Consider the following 6,018-nt stretch of genomic DNA (forward strand, 5'->3'; position numbering starts at 1 on the left):
GTAAACCACTACCCACAAGATTGGAGAGACAGGGGATACAGGGAGTCACTGTTAACGACAGCAAAGGCTCACAGAAGCTGCAGGATCCAGTGCTGGGATAGAAAAACCTGGGCTGTAATCAACGAATTGCTGGAGGCTCAGTGGGAATCATTCTGAAAGTGAAGAACTCCAAGCGGCACAATATTTTGAGATTACCTCCAGGAACTTGACCAGTTTCCTTATAGTACATAGTGGAGAAAAATTCCTTCCTGCTTTAGGTAGGTGGAGGAGCAAGGAGCCATTTTTGAAATACCCTAGGGCACTCTGTTCTTCTTAATAAGGCCTGCCCTCAGGAGAAACTAATTAACCAGAACCAAACCTGATGGGGTTTTATCAGAGCTTAATTGACCTGGGGCAAAGGAAGTACCCAACTCCAGTCAGCTCTAGCCTTCCTGGTGGGAAAAGGGAACTACCTAATGTTAGCCCACTCTAGCAATTCTGTCCCACCTAAGAGGGGAGAAAGACAACTTGAGAAACCCTATGACATAGTTCACAGGCATAGGCCTACTGAAAGACTGAGACCTAATCATCAGACTAGAGAACGCTTCCCTGACCCCCACACCATTTTTTCTTTTTTCTTAAAAAAAGAAAGAAACATGGGGTGCCTGGGTGGCTCAGTTGTTAAGCGTCTGCCTTCGATTCAGGTCATGATCCCAGGATCCTGGGATCGAGCCCCGCATCAGGCTCCCTGCTCAGCGGGAAGCCTGCTTCTCCCTCTCCCACTCTCCCTGCTTGTGTTCCCTTTCTTGCTGTGTCTCTCTCTATCAAATAAATAAATAAAATTAAAAAAAAAAAAAGGAAGAAAAGAAAAGAAACCAGGCAAGCAAGAAAATGGTGGAGCGAAATACTTATAGCGTTGAGGATACAAGTTAATAAACAGAAGTAAATTGCTTTCCTATATACTAGCAATGAACAAATGGAAAGTAAAAACCATAATGCCATTTACATTAACATCCACAAAAATGGAAATATTTAGGTATAAATTTAACAAAATATGTATAAGATCTATATGAGTAAAAACAAAATCAAAATGATAAACAAAATCAAAGAACCAAATAAATGGAGAGATACCGCATATTCATGGTTAAGAAGACTCAATATTGTCAGTGGCCACGGCGGCGGCAGTAGTGACTGGAGCCTCTAATTGGGTTTCGGGGTCCGGTACCGGAACCAATCAGTGCGGGCAGTGAACTGGGGCGGGGCGCGGAGGGCGGCACCGAGTGCATTTCACGGTCTTCTGGAATCTTCTGAGTGGAACTCACTGTGGACAGGATACTCACTTGGAGGGATCATGGAGCAGGATACAGCAAACAGCCATAGTTGGACAGAGCAGATTGTTGTGCAGGCTGGACAGGTTCAGCAGCAGGTGCAGGGCAGTGGAGACCAATTAATCCCATCAGCTGGCCAACCCGTCATGGTCCAAGCTGTCCCTAGTGGACAAGGTCAAACCATCATGTGAGTACTTGTGTGTGGAACTCAGGGTTTGCAGCAGATACAGCTGGTCCCACCTGGACAGACTCAGATCCAGGGTGGGCAGGCTGTGCAGGTACAGGGCCAGCAGGGCCAGCCCCAGCAGATCATCATCCAGCAGCCCCAGACGGCAGTCACTGCTGGCCAGACCCAGACCCAGCAGCAGATTGCTGTCCAGGGACAAGTGGCACAGACTGCTGAGGGGCAGACCACCATCCATCAGCCAGTTCTTGTGGACGGCACTGTTCTACGGCACGTTACAGTCCCTGTTGCAGGCACGATCACCATCCCAGCAGCCAGTTTGGCAGGAGCACAGATTGTTCAGACAGGAGCCAACACCAACACAAGGAGCAGTGAGCAAGGAGCTGTCACTGGGACACGACCAGTGGCAGGCAACATGGTCTCGGCACTGTCCTGCCATGGCTTGGAAGCCTGGTGAAGGTTGTCGGTTTTTCTCCCCATAGGAAGAGGGTAGTCCCCATATGTACGGTCCAAACCAAGCAGATGAAAAAGCAATGACACAGATCTTCCGAGTGTCCTAACCCCAGGCCATGTGATGGAGCAGATCAAGACTGTTTCCCACAGTTCCAGGAAATTGATCACCTCTTCCAACGGGACACTGATGATTCGTGCTGCCCTTTTCTACAAGACAGAAACTACTTAGTTTTTAGTTTTTGTTTTTTGTTTTTTTTCCCATTCTTCCCCTTAGGATTTTTTTTTTAATTTTTAAAATTTTATTATGTTAGGTTAGTCACCATACATTACATCCTTGTTTTTGATGTAGTGATCCACGATCCATTGTTTTAGTATAACACCCAGTGCTCCATGCAGTACGTGCCTTCCTTAATACCCATCACCGGGCTAACCAATCCCCCCTCCCCCCTCCCCTCTAAAACCCTGTTTGTTTCTCAGAGTCCATAGTCTCTCATGGTTCATCTCTCCCTCCGATTCCCCCCCCCATTTTTCCCTTCCTTCTCCTAATGTCCTCCATGCTATTCCTTATGTTCCACAAATAAGTGAAACCATATGATAATTGACTTTCTCTGCTTGACTTATTTCACTTAGCATTATCTCCTCCAGTCCCATCCATGTTGATGTAAAAATTGGGTATTCATCCTTTCTGATGGCTGAGTAATATTCCTTTGTATACATGGACCACATCTTCTTTATCCATTCATCTGTTGAAACCACTTAGTTTTTAGTAAGTGGCTATTATAATTGCAGTGATATCTGGCAAACTGAAGTTGCAAGCCTTTGTCTTGCCCTTTCAGACGGACCTATTTCAGACTGTTGATGACATTGACATTTCATGGATTAGGATGATGCAAGGAACCTGTGCACATAAGTGCACACATAGCACTTATGTTGGCTTCTGAAGCCAGCTAGCCATCTTAGCAGGGGAAAACAACTTTCCCAACCCAGACTGCAATCAGGGAAGCCCAGGTCCACTCCTTCCCATGGAATCTAAGCAACATCCATGGGGGATGGGGGAATCTGATGGGGGAATCTCAGGCTGACTCACTGGACACTCTGTATTCAGAGGTGGCTTCAGGCAATGAAGTTCCATCTCATGACATGGAAACAATACATTCTCTGAGATACATTCATCCTAATAATAGGAATCTCTGTCTACTCTGATGATAGGTTGGTATTTTTGGACTCCAGCGAAGAAAAAGCTAACTCTGGGGATAGAATGACAAAAGACTCAAGCACTAAAAATATAAATTGCGGAATCTCTCTTTTTTTTAAAGCTTTGATAAGATGTGATCTGTTTGTCAGCTGATAGATCATCTGGACCATAGTTCTTACTTCTGCTACTTTTAAAATAATTTAGAAGGTATTGGACCTTGAAACTACCTTTTGTAAGTAGAGGACAAAACCATACAACTTCTGTGCTAAAGTGCTGAGGACATTTGTAGTAACTCCTAAACAGATAGCCAAACTAGAGATTTTTTTTTTTTTTTTTTTTTAGTAGGCTCCACACCCAGCATGGAGTCCAATGTCGGGCTTGAACTCACATCCCTGAGATCAAGACCCAAACTGAGATCGAGAGTCAGATGCTCAACCGACTGAGACACCCAGGTTCCCCTAGAGATTGTCAATCATAGGCTTGGTGACAGCATTTGGGGAAGAGAAGGGTTCACACGTGTTGTAGTCTAGCAGAAGAAGAGAGAGTAGTATATATACCCATGTGTTGTCACATAGTATGAGTCTCCAGGGGATGAATACCTGGGCTGGATCATGAAGATATAAAATAATATAATTTACATTTATACCATGACCTTTTAACAAGCTTGGAAAGAGAGAAGTCTGAGAACTGCTCTTTGACGATTTCTGTCTGGAAAGCATTGTTCAGTCACGAGCTTCTGGACATATTCCAGCTTACCTGCTCAAGTTTAAGGTGAACGTTGGCTTCACTCCTGCAGCACTTTGTTTTGTGCTGGCTCCAGAGAGTGAGCATTCTCTATCTTACCCTGGCAGCTAATTCTTTGGTGCCAGTTGCCATGGTTCTCCTTTTCTACATAGGCCTTGTACAGCAGAAAGGTTTTTACACTGCATCCATGTTCTGGGGATAAGCTGCCAACTGGTAAAGGTGATGCCGGCAGGGTCAAGAACTGGGCCACAGTTCCCAGAATGGACTGTGCCTCAGAAATCTCTTTCCTAGATGTTGAACCTTGGGGAACTAAGATGATAGTTCAGAAAAGAGTTGCTGCCTTTCTAGAAACAAGGAAGACCTAATTCTTTTGAAGATCATTTGGGTTTGATTTAAATACCAAGAGTAAGGATTGGCACTTTCTTTGATTTCATTCTAATTGTATTAAGAGGGAAAAGAAAATAAACCCTTTGAAGAAAATATTACAAAGGGAAATCATTGTAATGGTGGAAATAGAGGTACAGAACTATGCAAAGAAAAGCAGGAAATAAAGTTTCTCCCTAGTCCCTGGTATCTAGTCATCTGTCCTGGCTTCCGCATGTCAGGAGAGGCCAACTTTTTGGCTCTTGACTTAAGTTTCAGACATTGACTTTATTCAATAAGCCCTAAGTTTTTCAGATGATAGTTCACTAACAACAATGAGGGATTTCTATCCCGTGGTTTGTTTAGGAGTCTTTAAGATGCTGAGCTCAGAAAGTCCTTAGATCTAAGCCCACAGCAGTTCTAAAATGTTATTTATTTGTGTCTGTAAGTTTGTAAATGGTAATATCAACCTCATATTGTTGCAGACTTTTTTTCCCTATGAGTTTGAGTTATGTTTTGTTTGAAACGAAATGCTTCAGTTATCATTTTGCTGCTGCATTTCAGATAGGTCATGGCCCTTCTATTGTGGTGATTTTAGCACACCATACTAACCCACAAAGTGGGGAGTTGAGGTTTGGATTTTTTTCTTTATTACTAGAAGTTCTTTTATTTGTCCTTGTGACTATAGTAATGACTTCATAGATGCAGAAAGAGTGAATGGATGACTGAATAATTGGTTTAATGCATAGTTATTTCACTTCTTGAGTGCTCTTTTTGGCAAGATAATTGTAAATGTATATATTTTAATTGCACCAGCACATTGAATATGTCAGTGTCTATTATACCACTGGACCAACAGAGCTTTTTCTGGCTGTTGGGTGCCTGATAATAACATCTTAATTTTCCTTTGGGATTCAACAACATAGGTTTTTCTCCCAGCAGTCGGGGGAATATAGATGATTGATCATTGATGTCATTGCAATTGTTATTTTTTAATTTTTTAATTCTGTTATGTTATGTTAGGCACCAGACAGTACACAATTGTTATTTTTTAAAATAAATGTGTAAAAATACTAAAAATTGAAAAAAAAAAAAGACTCAATTTTGTCAAGATGTCAGTTCTTCTAATCTGATTTGTAGATTCAATGGAATCCCTATTAAAATCCCAGCAGTTATTTTATGGATTTTTGACAAACTGATTCTTATGTTTGTAGGGAGAGACAAAAGACCCAGCATAGCCAAGACAATGTTAAAAGAGAACAAAGTCTGAGGACTGACACTACCCAACTTCAAGATTTATTATCAAGTTACCAAAATGAGGACAGTATGGTATTGGCTAAAGAACAGACAGATCGGGATGCCTGGGTGGCTCAGTCGTTAAGCATCTGCCTTCGGCTCAGGTCATGATCCCAGGGTCCTGGGATCGAGCCCCGCATCGGGCTCCCTGCTCTGCGGGAAGCCTGCTTCTCCCTCTCCCACTCCCCCTGCTTGTGTTCCCTCTCTCGCTGTTGCTCTCTCTGTGTCAAATAAATAAAATCTTTAAAAAAAAAAAAAAAGAACAGACAGATCAGTCGAACACAAGAGAGAGTCCAGAAATAGACCCTCATAAATATAGTCAACTGATCTTTGACAAAAAAAAGCAACAACAATGCGATAGAACAAAGATAGTCTTTTCAACAAATAGTACTGGAACAATTAGACATCACATGCAAAAAAAAAAAAAAAATCAGTGTAGACACAGACCTTATATCCTTCACAAAACCGAACTCAAA

General features: G+C 42.5%; 1 pseudogene; it reads left to right on the plus strand.

Annotated features, from left to right (window-relative positions):
- The first annotated feature begins 1,330 nt into the window (after nucleotides 1-1,330).
- Nucleotides 1,331-1,948, plus strand: LOC123848831 (nuclear transcription factor Y subunit alpha-like; annotated as a pseudogene).
- Nucleotides 1,949-6,018: the final 4,070 nt, after the last annotated feature.

The sequence above is a fragment of the Mirounga angustirostris genome, unplaced genomic scaffold, assembly GCF_029215605.1.
Source record: "Mirounga angustirostris isolate CCGP_5_RB_7025 unplaced genomic scaffold, mMirAng1.0.hap1 SCAF_2, whole genome shotgun sequence".
NCBI lineage: Eukaryota > Metazoa > Chordata > Mammalia > Carnivora > Phocidae > Mirounga > Mirounga angustirostris.